Source organism: Pinus tabuliformis, chromosome 6, assembly GCF_031772625.1.
Source record: "Pinus tabuliformis cultivar Carrire ecotype Pingquan chromosome 6, CPIR1, whole genome shotgun sequence".
Lineage (NCBI taxonomy): Eukaryota > Viridiplantae > Streptophyta > Pinopsida > Pinales > Pinaceae > Pinus > Pinus tabuliformis.
Genome location: NC_142292.1, coordinates 1,276,004,459 through 1,276,017,883, shown reverse-complemented (window position 1 = coordinate 1,276,017,883; position 13,425 = coordinate 1,276,004,459).

The following is a 13,425-nucleotide window of genomic DNA, read 5'->3' as shown; positions in this document are numbered from 1 at the left end:
CAAGAAGCATATTTGTTTACTGATGGGTTCTTAGGATACCATAAGATCAATATTGTGCCGGAGGATAGAAGTAAGATGACCTTCACAACTGAATGGGGATGCTTCCAGTATACTTTGATGCCTTTTGGGATGAAGAACACGCCGTCATCACAACGTTCAAAGATTTCATTCACAAATTTCTGGAGGTATACTTTGACGATTGGACAATGTTTGGACTGGTAAAGTGCCACGTAGAAAGTCTGTGCTTGATGATGGATACATGTCGGAGGTACCAGATTGCACTCAATCTAAAGAAATGTTTGTTCTGTGTCCCTTTTGGGATCTTGCTAGGTCACATGGTATGCATACAATGCATACAAGGATTGATGGTATATCTTGTGAAGATTGTGGTTATAATCAATTTGGAGGCACCAAGAAGTGTGAAACAACTGCATGCAACGTTGGGGCATACATGGTACAATAGAAATTTCATCAAAAGCTATGCCCAGATCACCACGCTGATGGAGAAACTATTAAAGAAGGATGCTACATTTTGCTAGAATGAGGAATGTCAGAAGAGCTTGGATGTGCTCAAAGAGAAAATGGTCACCGCGCCGATCCTAGTCTTCCCAGATTAGAAGAAGGAATTTCATGTGCATGTGGATGCATCATGTATTGTGCTAGGAGTAGTACTGACATAGGCCGGTGAGGGAGAATTGGATCATCCCATAGCGTTCGCAAGTAGGAAGCTATCTAAAGCTGAGAAGAATTATTCAACGACAGGGCGTGAAGGTCTGGCAATGGTATACACACTATAGAAGTTCAGGCACTACTTGCTAGGCAGACACTTTGAGATGTATAAACCATTATGTATTGAAGTACTTGGTGAACAAGCCTGTGTTGGGGGGGGAAATATGTAGATGGTTGTTGTTGTTTCAAGAATATGATTTTGAAGTTATTGTGAAACAAGGACGATTGAATGCTGGACCAGATCATTTGTCGCGCATTGAAATAGGTGAGGAGCCTACTAATTTGGAGGAAGGACTACGTGATGTGCAACCCTTTTCAGTGCACATTGCAGATAGTCACTTTGAAGATATTGTACACTTCCTGACGACAGGAACAACACCAGAAGGATATACTAGCCAATAAAAGAAGGAATTGGTGGTGCGCGCGAGAGACTTTTCTGTCATTGCAGGGCACTTATATAAAATGGGATCAGATGAAATACTGCGATGTTATGTGCCAGACTTTGAATGAAACAAAATCCTCACTGAGGCTCATGGAGGAGCAGTGGGAGGACATTATGCGGGCAAAGCAACAACGTAGAAGATTCTACGCACTAGGTTGTGGTGGCTGATGCTGCATAAGGATTCAAAAGCGTATTGTAGGGCATGCGATGCATGCTGAAGGACTGGCAGACCATCGCGGAGGGATGGGATGCCTCTGAATCTGTAGATAGCGTTATAGCCCTCCGAGAAGTGGGCGATTGACTTTATAGGACCAATTGCCTTGAGGAAAGAAGATGGGTGCACGATACATCATCACTGCGACTGAGTATTTAACTAGATGGGCGGAAGCACATCTTGTGAAGGACTGTACAAGTGCAACAACAACAAAATTCATCTTTGAGTACGTGCTGATGAGGTTTGGTTGTTCAAAAATTTTGATTACCAATCCCAGTACACATTTTATTAATGAAATGATCAGCATGTTGATGGAGGAATTTAAGGTTTACCATCAAAAAAGTACACCATATCCTCTGTAGGCTAATGGCACGGCAGAAGCATTTAATAAGATATTGGAGAAAACACTAACAAAGGTTTGCAATACACAAAGAAATGACTGGGATGTGCATGTACCCGTGGTGTTATGTGCTTACAAAACAACTTGTAAGAAGTTGACTGGACAAACGGCTTTCAGGCTAGTTTATGGCAATGATGCCAATGGAATACATTGTACCTAGTCTGCACATAGCAGCATTCATAGGAATGTTGGATCGAGGAGCCATGGAAGAAATGCTTGTGCAGCTGGAAGAACTAGAAGAAGATAGGTTTCTGGCTGGATTCCATTAGCAAGTTCAAATGAGCGCGAAAAGGCATGGCATGATCGACACATCAAACTGCGCACCTTCAAGGTAAATGATTTAGTGTTATTATATGACAACAAGTTTGATAAATTTCCAGGAAAATTTCAGTTGCATTGGCTGGGGCCCTATGTCATGAAGGAGATTACTGATGGTGGTGTAGTTCAGTTGGTGAAGTTGAATAGAGAGCCATTCCCAGGCAAGGTGAATGGTATCCGATTGAAGGCATACAATGGGGATCCAGCCAGATGACTATATGGAGGAAGCATAGTCTTAGCGTTATAGGCAGCTGAAAGGAGACGCGGTATTATAAACTACACTTCCCAGGTTGTAGAGTTGCGCGGTTGGGGTACTGCGCGGAATGGAGGATTGTCATAGTGTCAGCAGAAGCATGAGGTGAGTTGTGCTATTAAAGGAGAGACTGCATAGGGTAGTCGAAAAGTGACCGTTATGCTCCCTATTCATGACTTGACAGTGGGAAAATGGCTAAATTGAGCGGGGGGGGGGGGCAATTAAGTCAGAAATTAAGAGTAATGTCTTTGAAAATTTGCCGCCACTCTAGCATTTATGAAGTGCCAATAGTTTGCGCATGAACCTTGATTATTTCGAGGCTTTGGTAGTGAGTTCTGTGTTTGAGAAATTGCTGAAGGAAACTCAAGAGCTCTTAACTGGAATTATGTCGGCACTCGTGGAGACTACAAATGTGGGAGAAGCGATGGCAGCTGAGGGAGCTGCCCTGGAGGAAGCGAGTGTAGAGGTACCTGTAGAAGTACCCAAATCTCCAAGGTCATCGAGGCCAAGGCCTATGCCACCCAAAGAGGGTCCCAAGACAAAGAAGGATAAGCAGAAAGCAACATAGTTGTTGCGTGAGTTGCCAAGGAAACACCAGAAGAAAGAAAAACCCACTGAACAGGAGAAGGTAAAGGTAGTAGACCTGGAACCTGATGAGGACACAGAAGACATCAGAATGGGCGTGGAAGACATTGACACAGGAGCATAAGACATTGACATTGAGGGGGCAGACCTTATCTCCAAGTTGTTACCATATGTCCCTCCATGTCGAGGCAAGGTGAAGTACCAAAGGACATCAATGAGAACAAAATCACACTTTTCACCCCGTTGTTGCCAGACAAAATCATATTCGAAAGACCGCGCTTGGCGCACATCCCCCTTTTGAAGCTGGAGGATTGGGATTTGGCAGATACAGAGTGCTTTCCCCACTTGGCAACTGATACATTCATGCATTGCGTCTTCTATAAAGACTCTGGTGTGACGACGTTGGAGCCAATATATTGGATAAAAGGGTTAGACAAGGCAGGACTTCTGAAATTGCTATGGGTATCGCATTACAACCGCACGCCCATAACTTTGATAGTGATCAAGCAGTTTTTATTCTTAGTGTATGATGGGTGCCTGTGGTTAGGAGACCTGATACTGATCACTGACATGCTGATCCACAGGATCACTTTTTTCCCGCATTTAGGCTTGAATCTGACCATGGAATTTGGTGGAAAGATGGGTGAGCGCGACCTCGCCAAACGAATGAAGGACAAGTTCAAGCTTGCCAAGAAGCCATGCAACTACTCCATCTCCAGCATCACCAACCCTAATGTTAAAGTAGCCACTTAGATCTTGGTGGGGAAAATTGTGAGGAAGTGTCGCGCAGATGAAGTGCCAGCACCGGTGGTATATTTAGCAGCCCAGTGCGCAAAGGGCATACAATTTAACTACGAGCACTACCTCTACAGTGAGTTCCTCGTGAACTGCAGAGATGTGAAAGATCAAAGAAAGACCTTCCACTATGCATGGTTGTTTCTTTCGATTGTACTTGTTGCGTGGGACTTACCAGAGGATAGTAAGTTTCCTCAAATTGCACTAGAGCGACCAGAAGTAGCAAAGTTTGCTTCGCTTTGGCCATGAATGACCCCCAAAGGGTCAAGGATAGCAAGATATTCTGGATTCTCATGGAATCAAGCATCCACACTGCAATCAACCGCAAGTTATAGCTCTCACCAACTATCTTTTAGCAGTTGTATGAATATGTGGAGTTCAAGGCAAACTTACATTGCGTTTCCATTAGAGCGCGGAAGGAATCCACACAAAATTGGTATGATCTTCCATACCTAGCAACAGATGATGCAATTGTCGTGGTTTTGGAGAGTTGGCTGGTAGAATGGTGCACGACATCAGATTTATTAGCTGGGTCTAGTAAGTCTACCATGAAGCAGAAAAAGGAAGAGGCCAGGTTAAAGATGGAGTAGTTGGCCGAAAAATGGAGGAAGGAAATTGGGGAAAAAGCCAAAGCAAAGAACATGGCCAAAACACAGGCAAAAGGGGAGGAGAAAGAGGATGAACATGACTCTGATAGGAGTCAGAAGTTGCCTTCTCCATAGATAGATGAGGAAGAGCAACGCTCAGAGAAGGGAGGAGAAGACCTGGAGACTACTCCATTCCGGGTTAAGCGCACAAGGGAGAAGGAGAAAGTAGGGCCGCGGAAGAAGTCCAAGGCCAGCAAATCGTCCCTGGACCCAATCACCTTGACAGAGGGTGATTTGAATGATATTAGTGATACAGTGAGGGATGCGACCATGGAACTGCTGTAGCAACAGAAACAGGCCTTGGTATCCATTCAAATGGGTCTGTGCGAGCTACAGATATAGGCTACTAAGGTGCAGACCACTATAGGGTAGGGCAACGTAGTGTCGAGTAGTTTGGTTCTTGGAACCTTAGATGTAGCAAAGATGGTCCGTTCAATGGATCCTTGGGCTGTTGTGCTGCTGGATGGCGCATTGACCACAAAAACAGTGGCTGACAGGGCTACTGGCAGTGCCATCAAGAAAGTCGGGTTAAACTTGGCCGCGCTTGTAAGTGAAGCCCTTCACACCCTGCTGGATGGTGTGACTACGGAAATATGGGCTTGGGAACAACGCGCCTTGAATGTTATCAGCAAGTAGAAGGTGAACAATGCATAGATGTTCACTGAAAAATCATCCGCGATTGATCTTCTTAAGAAGATCACAGAAAAGAATGAGCGCACAACAATTGTGGTGGCTGAGGCATGCTAGACTGTTCTAGAGCTGAACATCCCCAAAGATGCGCCAGTCGATGCAAGGATCCAGAAGCTCACTGCAGGTGTGCGTGAGGCACGAATAGAGCTGGCTAAGGTTCAATTTGAACTAAACCTTAAGATCATGGAACTTGAGTTGAGGGCCCAGCCTTCGACTCCACCAGAAGTCAGAGAGCAGCGCGAGACCACTACCAAAGATGCCATTACAGCTATCGACGCTACAGTGAAGGATTACATTGTGCTCTTCGAGTAGGCGCTCAAAGTAGTTATCGATCTGCAGGAATATCCCAACCTGCAAAGACTAGAAACTGAGGCATGGGAGCTGTAGCAAAAGTACGACGAGGTCAAAGTGATGGTGCACACCGTCGCCATCATGCAGAGGTTGGTGAAGCTGCAGGAAGTGAAGGCACTAAAGGAACAGGTGGATGCAACTCAGTGCAAGGAGGCAGTATTGAACACCAGGTTGGGGCCTTGGCTAGAGGAATCCTATGTATCACTGCCTCCATTGAAGGGAAATTGGCCAGTCTGCAGGTGACACAGAAGAAAATACAGGCAGATAGCGCAAAACTAGTGATGGAGAAGTTGGTCGAGCAGGCTAAGCAGGTGGCGACGCAGTGTACTGCCGAGGTTGCAGTTGTACAGGTGGAGTTGGGAGGTATTCACGACAAGATCTCCGCATCGGCCAAGTGATTCGGGGTGAGTCACAAGATTTGTGTTGGGGCCTGTTGGGAACGGGTCCCCTTGGGTCAATTTAGGGGTTAAAAGCCCAAGTTTTGGGGCTAAAGGCCCAAGTTTTGTATAATGAACGTTAATTCTCTGCATTTTGTGGGTGTGGAGTGCGAAGATGTATATAGTCAAAAAGGGTTTTTTCCCTTAGTTTAGGAAGCTTGTGTCGGCTTGATGAGATCCACCCTTGGTTCGTGGACCATGGGAATGTATAAAAGGGAGTCTTAGAAGAGTCTAAGGCAATTCAATGCTTAGTAAGTTTTTGGGAAATTGATCAATGTAATGGGCTTGTGAGGGCTAAGAGCGAAGAGTCTTAGCGTAGGATGAGGCTCTGTAGCTGAGTGTGTAGAGGCCTAGGATAGAAGTTCGTAGCTGAGTGCGCGGGCCTCAACAGCTGTGTGCACAGGGAATTAGAATTTGTAATGGAGATCTGAACCATCAATAAAGATAATTATTCTAGAGATATCTGCGTATGAGATATTTTACTTCTAGTATGAATGTTTGTGGTTATGTTACGTTGAATACTGGGTTTATGATTTAATGTTATATTGATGCGCGAATGTGTGTGTTTTAATTTGTAATATGAATGAAAGTAAGAATATCTGTTTACGTGAAGATAATCATGATGCATGTTGAAGTTAACCAATACTTAAGCTAATCTGGGTAGACATAGAAGTAAGAGTAATTACAAAGGTGCGTAAGCATTTGAATTGACTATTTAGGGTCCACAAAGGATGATTAGAGACCTTTGCGAAGGTTTCAAAGCCGAATAAAAGAAATACATTGATAAGCCCTAAAGGGCTTATAGGTCCGCGAGAAGGAAGGGTTAGAGTATAAAATGACATCATAACTATCTCAATATGTGTAAACATGGTTCCTGCATCCCCCCATATTGCTTCGGGTGAGATTTCAATCCGCACTCAGCGGATTGATGCTGAAAGGGCCAATAGTGTAGGTATTTGCTTGGCTAATTAATGCTGAACCGGGGTCAGGGCCCATCAAGCCAACACTATGCAACACTCTCTACAAAGACAGTCCCGAATCCTCACTTAACCCCAATACATAATCCCTAACCTTATGAGCGGAGGGGAATATTTTAATGTTTTACTAAAAATATCTCCTAACAGTCTTTCCCTCCACGGAAAATGCACCTTACATGGCATTTAAATTTCATTACATGTGCATTTCAATTACATTTACATGTCATTCACATTTACATTTACATTTTTCCTTTAATATTCTAATTTACCCAAGTTCATACTTGGGCTCCAACACATTCCTATAACATTTCTTCAACCATATGCTCAGTCTCACTCTTTTGTGCATGTGGATACCTATAAGGCCTGATGTTAGGTGTAGGAGGCTGATTTTTTTCAAAATTTTTGTTAAGTAGGTGACCATGCAGGAGGATAAAGGAGCATGGGAAGAGAAGTAGATGGTGTGTAACAAAGGGAGCTAGAACATGAGGAAGAGACATGGCGGAGGGAGGAATCAGAGAGTGGAAATGTGTGCGAATAGGATTAGGTAGTTAATATTTTATATTTGATGGTGAAAGAGGAGAGGGATATCATGGCCATGGGGGCTTCACTAACAAAACAATAACATATCACGTGCATTCATATTAGGGCATAAAAAATGAGGAAAAAATGAAATATTATATTGAGCATATAATGGGGTGGGGTAAAGGGTTTTTACACGTTGTATAGAAATATATGTATTATAAGGTATTGTTTATATAATACATTGGCCACGCGAAGGCAAAAAAGAAGTGGGCTAGAGAAATAGAGGTTCAAGATTATTATGGGAGTATCGAGAGTGGGAGTGAGAAAGAAAAAAATGTGGTAATATTAGGTCCATAGTAGCCTAATATTCAAACTTAAGGCCCTAGTATTGACATGCTATTCATGGTAATGTTAAATTCTTAAAGTAAAAGGATGAAATAGATTTTCATCATTTTACTTAAATTTTTACCATTACCATGAAATGACTCAGGATGCTTGAGAGTGGTTCTAAACTCATTAGATCTCATATGGAGAAAGTAGAATTTTAGATCTCACTCAAAATCTAGCAAATTGATTAGTTTTTCAGGATTTCATGATTGGGGGGATTATAATGTTTCCATTAGATTTTTTCATGTACTAAGGTATGGAACTCGTATTTAATCAAGGGAACCTAGCCCTATATGTACGTTGATGTTAGTGACATTTGTTTTCAAACTCCTCTATCATGACCCTACTAAAAATGTAGCTTTCAGTCAAACAAAATCTTGACCTGACATGCCACCTTTTTTCTGTCTTATGTTAATGATTATAAGTTGATATTAATGACAAATATCCCAAGATAGGAAATGATTTTGATGATATGTAGGTATTTATTGTAGCATGATTTTTTTGGATGCTAGAGGCCATTTAGAGTATATTTGTTGATGTATTTTCGGTTAAGGGATGGATTTCACTTGATGTTATTTTGGTTATGTGCATCCTTACATGCTATATAAATGAGAATTCGTAATTTGTGGAACTATGGTTAATGAATATTATAACTACTAGATGAATGATGTTATATGGTTTGATCCTTGTTTTTATGCTTTTTATCTCAAATTCATCTTTATACAAGTTTTTGTTGACATATATGCATCAAAAAATATAAAAATGTGTATTATATAAAACTCACTCCCAAAATCACTCCCAACCTGGGAGATTTTGAAAATGTCACTCCTTGCTCTTGCTTCCACTCCCACTTCCTGCTTCTACTCTCACTTCCCACTTCCGCTCCCACTCCCAATCAGACTTGATCCAGAACATACATGCATCACATTACTAATACCTCTATGATCTATGTCTAATGTGTGTTTTAATAATTTTTACCTATGCTAAACTAGAGATACTCCCAATGATGGGGTAGTAGAGAAGAAAAAATATATGGCACCTTCACCCTTTTCTTACATTAGTGATGAAAAATTTGAATTAAATTGAAGGAGACAATTATACCGACTATTGCTTGGTAGAGGGCACATGCATGCCATAAGAGATAGTGAAATACACTATTTTTTGGAAGAGGGTGCATGGATGCTAAGGGCACACATGTCACACCTTTAATTAATTCCAGTTTAGATGTTGTTTCAAATTTAACAATTTTAGTTTTTGATAGAGTTTTTCTATTATTAGAGATTTTCTTTTGTTATTTTTAGCATGCACAATCTATTCTTACTAAGAGGGTGCAAATACTTAGTCAATTAGAATATTTATGCATGAGAAATTCCCATCTTGGGTAGAGGACATAGGTCTAAGGGAAGAGATGCATGCTTGCATGCTCTTTTTCATCTTTTGATGGAGACACACTTGGCACTCTTACCATGAAACTATGGTACACTAAGTGATCAAGTTAGGGCTATGATTTAACAAATTCCAACAAGATAGGGCTTTGCATGTGTCCATATTCATTGTACTTTCTCTCCTCTTCCTATTCTATGAATGAGATGAAAGGTGCGCCATTGTGTTGGTTATCGAGGTTTTGTATTGAACTGTTGTAGTGTATATTTTTTAGTATTCAATAGAATATAGATGAAATCGAGAGTTCAAATCTATGTATTTTCCATTCAAATTTTCCACATGTATTTGTAAATCAACCAACTTATATTTGCCTCGTTTTCATTAAAACTTGCAAGTTTTCAGCTACATAGCATTTAGGTTATTCTTACTAGGTGTAGAATATGATTATCATTGTTAATGAAAAGAAATGGATATAAATATAAAGGAGTATAGAAAATGTTAATGAGAAAATGGATACCTACAATATCTAGTGAAAGTAGGCGCCTTTTAAATTGGGAAGGTGTATTGGGTTTGTATTGGTAGGGGGTTAAATAAAGTGATTTTTAGAGGTATTTCCAAATATATAGTCAAATTAATGGTATTGTTTAGTATGCCACAAACGCACGTGCTATGTTAGAGGTTCATTGAGTGAAACACCCGTGGGCGTGGCAAGAGAAGTTACATATATTTATAGGGAAAGGAAGGCCGATGAAGTGGAATGAACAGTAAAGAGATATTTTCACTTGATGGTAAAGCAGACATAACAACGAAGGGGGAAATGTCATAAAATATCCTAACCGCTAGCAAGTCAAAAGGAGAACTGGAAGAATGGAAGAGAAGGCCGAGAGAGTTTGAAAATCAGATAATTAGATAATTGGACAGTGGGACGACGAGATAATCAGATTGTAGTTACCGAAGATGAAAGGATTAATGTGGATGTATATTTATTTATGTGTCAGTAGTTTCAAGTGTTAGCGTCTAACTCTGTGGCTACTCTGCAACACATGATGCAAGGGAAATCATCTATAGTAAAGATTGTATGGTTTTTTGCTGTATGTGTGGTTTATTTTGTACTTTGAGCATAGAATGATGGCTTGTGAGCTGAATTACATATTATGTATGTTGTAGTGCCTCACGCCTTTGCTTATTTATTATGAAGTGATATAATGAATGGTGTTGTTGCCTCTGATATATTTTTCAATGTGTGTATGTGTTTCTCTAGTTACGATCTATTGGTTCAATGCATGTATAATTTTCTTTTATTGCACTAAATATGTTTGAATGTCCCAAGTGGCCAAGTAAATCGATAGTGTGGTAATGAATTAATATGTTACTATGTCCTTGTAATTAATGGTGTCTTGCGTTGTTAATGTTGATACGAATAATGAAATGTGTAAGTTAGGTCAACCTTCAACATAATTTCATTTGTGACTTGCGAACTAATAAATGATTGCAAGAGTTGAGAGGTCTAGCATGGCCTGCAATCCTAGGATGATAGCTAAGTGTCTATCTAGTGGGTGTTTGAGCCTTGTGCTATAAGTAGAAATTTAGTTCCTTAAGATCTTAACAATACCACCTGATTGCGAAAACCTAGTTATGAAAGTCACCCATTAACATCTTGGTTGAGACTTCATCCACTCTATGGGCATTGCCAAAAGGGCCAATGCTAAGCAGGTTTTGTTTTCCAACTGCACAAGAAATCCTGGGTCTGTTAGAATCCCTTGTGCCAACAAATGGTTCCGTTATCGGGACTGGTCTCATTGTGTGATGGGATTATTTTGTGGTAGGCATGTGGAAGCCATGGAATCCCACCAAGGAGGAGATTACCTGGTGGCTTAAGCACAAGGAGCACGAGTTTGTATAAAAAGTGATAATGGATAAAAGAAAGAGCACAAAGAAATGATTGAAGAAGCATGCATTTATTGAATTCCATGATACTTTCTCTAGAGAATTCCCGAATATCCTAATAGAGTGGTTTCAATGGTTGAAGGAAAAAAATCCAACATATCGTGACAACGGATTGAGGAGGTGGAATCCAGAGGAGGTACGCTAGTTGCAAGTAACGAGTAATAAAATTTCACGTGTTCTAGATTTTTGGTTTGAAAGTGTGTTAGAGGGATACATTGTTGATTTTGCGGTGCAAGTGATAATATCTTGTACTGTGGCACATAAAATATTTCCAAAGGGACCATGAGGTAGATTTATACGGTCATTAACAATAGCAATTAAGATGATATTGTATTACCATGGAGTTATGCCTTTGGAATCATATAGCATGAGTGGCTAAACTGCTCGCGTGCCAAGGGAAATGGGGGAGAACCAAGAGATTGTTTGAGAAGAGGGAAGGGAGAAAAGGTAGGAATATAGCGGTGGAGGCTGACAACGAGTATGAGACTACACAAGTGAAGGTGAGGAGACAGTATGGAGATAGATAATTTTGAGAGTTGCACTTTGAGGAGTGGAAGGAGGTTTTGATGGGGTGATGTGGGAGGAGGTCGCTCAATGCCGATGCCTACCGGAAGGAGAAGCCCAGGGAGAGGGGCTAAGGGAATCCACTAGAGGGAATGGAGCAACAAAAATGACCAAAGTTATGAAGGAACACAATTTGTTACTTCATGCAAAGAAGATAGGAAGGAGACCACCTGAGTTCACACAACATGTAGTCTTTGGATATTGGACAATACAATCAAGCTGTGCCTAGTGTCAAACCCATGACCCCACACACTTTTGTTTGCAATCATGTTTTTCTTGTATTTCTCATTTTTTATGTATCAAGGTCCATCGAAGATATGAAAATTGGGTACTCCTTAGATGAAAAATTAAATTTTGCATCCAACGAGTGCTCCTGCTCGAAATTTGAGTAAAATTGTAGGGAGATAAGTTGAAAACATGAGTTGAATTTTTTTTTTCTTAATATTTTTACATTTTTACTCCAAAGATGGTGACTCATCCACCATGGTTGACATCATTGTATTGAACCCTATTGGTTCTTCTAAAATTAATTTTGGTTGTACATTTTTGTTTTGAGGCCCATTTCAGACCTCAAAATTTCTCTAATGGTGAATGTAAGTTTCTAAAAGACTACATGGTGACTAGCACAACGAATCTACTTGTGTAGGGTAGATGGATGTGGTGTGAAATTTTCCAAGTGTGGGGACACACTCTTCAGAGCTGTCCAATGATGCAAAAGTATGAAGCTACAAATCATACTCTATTTTGTAATTTATTCAAGTCGACAGGACACGATATCTATCACCTGTAGCACATTAGAGATGATGTATGAATGCACCTTTGGTTCATTTAAGGTGCAAGGACCTAAAGGGATTGAAGCAATGCCAACTAGTTTTAATTAGCTAGAGTACAACCAGTATGAAAAATACAATCAGTCGGGGCGAGGACAAAGAATGGAAACTAGATGATTAGGAGGACCAACTTGAGGAAGAGGAGGATTTGGATGAATGATAGTCTGCTATAATTGTGGACAAAATGGACATATTTCATGAGACAAAACTGATCCCTATTGCACGTGTACCTATTGTAGGGAATTAGACCATTCGATTGAGAATTTTCCATAGTTTATTTCCAAATGGAAAGCGAAGAAGGGGCAAATTGTGAAGATGATAGTTGTCAAGACCCACAGATTCCAACAATAGGTTGGTGTAATAACTCAAGGAGGTGACAGAATCAGAGCAGATGATGCAAAGTATGGGACATCATAGCTACAATGGGTGAAAAGGGTGTCTGAACCTCCTCCAATGTTTGATCATTGTTGGTGAATGAGATTTTGACAAACCCTGGATTTGATACGTAGTGGCCAACAAAACCCGTGTTAATTTTTAGGGCTAGATTGTTCTTTGATTTAAATAATTTCATTTACAAACTTTTCCATTATTTACTTATTGCATGCACCCCATAACATCATAACATCATTAGGAATTATGCAGAAAGAAAAATAACATCAACAATGCAGCAGGACAATAAAGAGCAATAGAAGAAAAACATGCACAAATAAGGACACCATGATTTAGGTTAGAGACTAGGGAAAAATCCACAAGGAGGAAAACCAATATGAATTCTTCTTCTTATTTATTCATCAAGAGTTCAAATGAGATACAAAGTACATCCATAGTGATATACATCATTACATCAAGCCTCCTAGGGCCAATCACAACCACAACTGAATGTCATATACCCAAGCCATTCATCAAGACTATTGTCAAATCACTAATCAAGGTTACTTCCAAATCATTCTATGC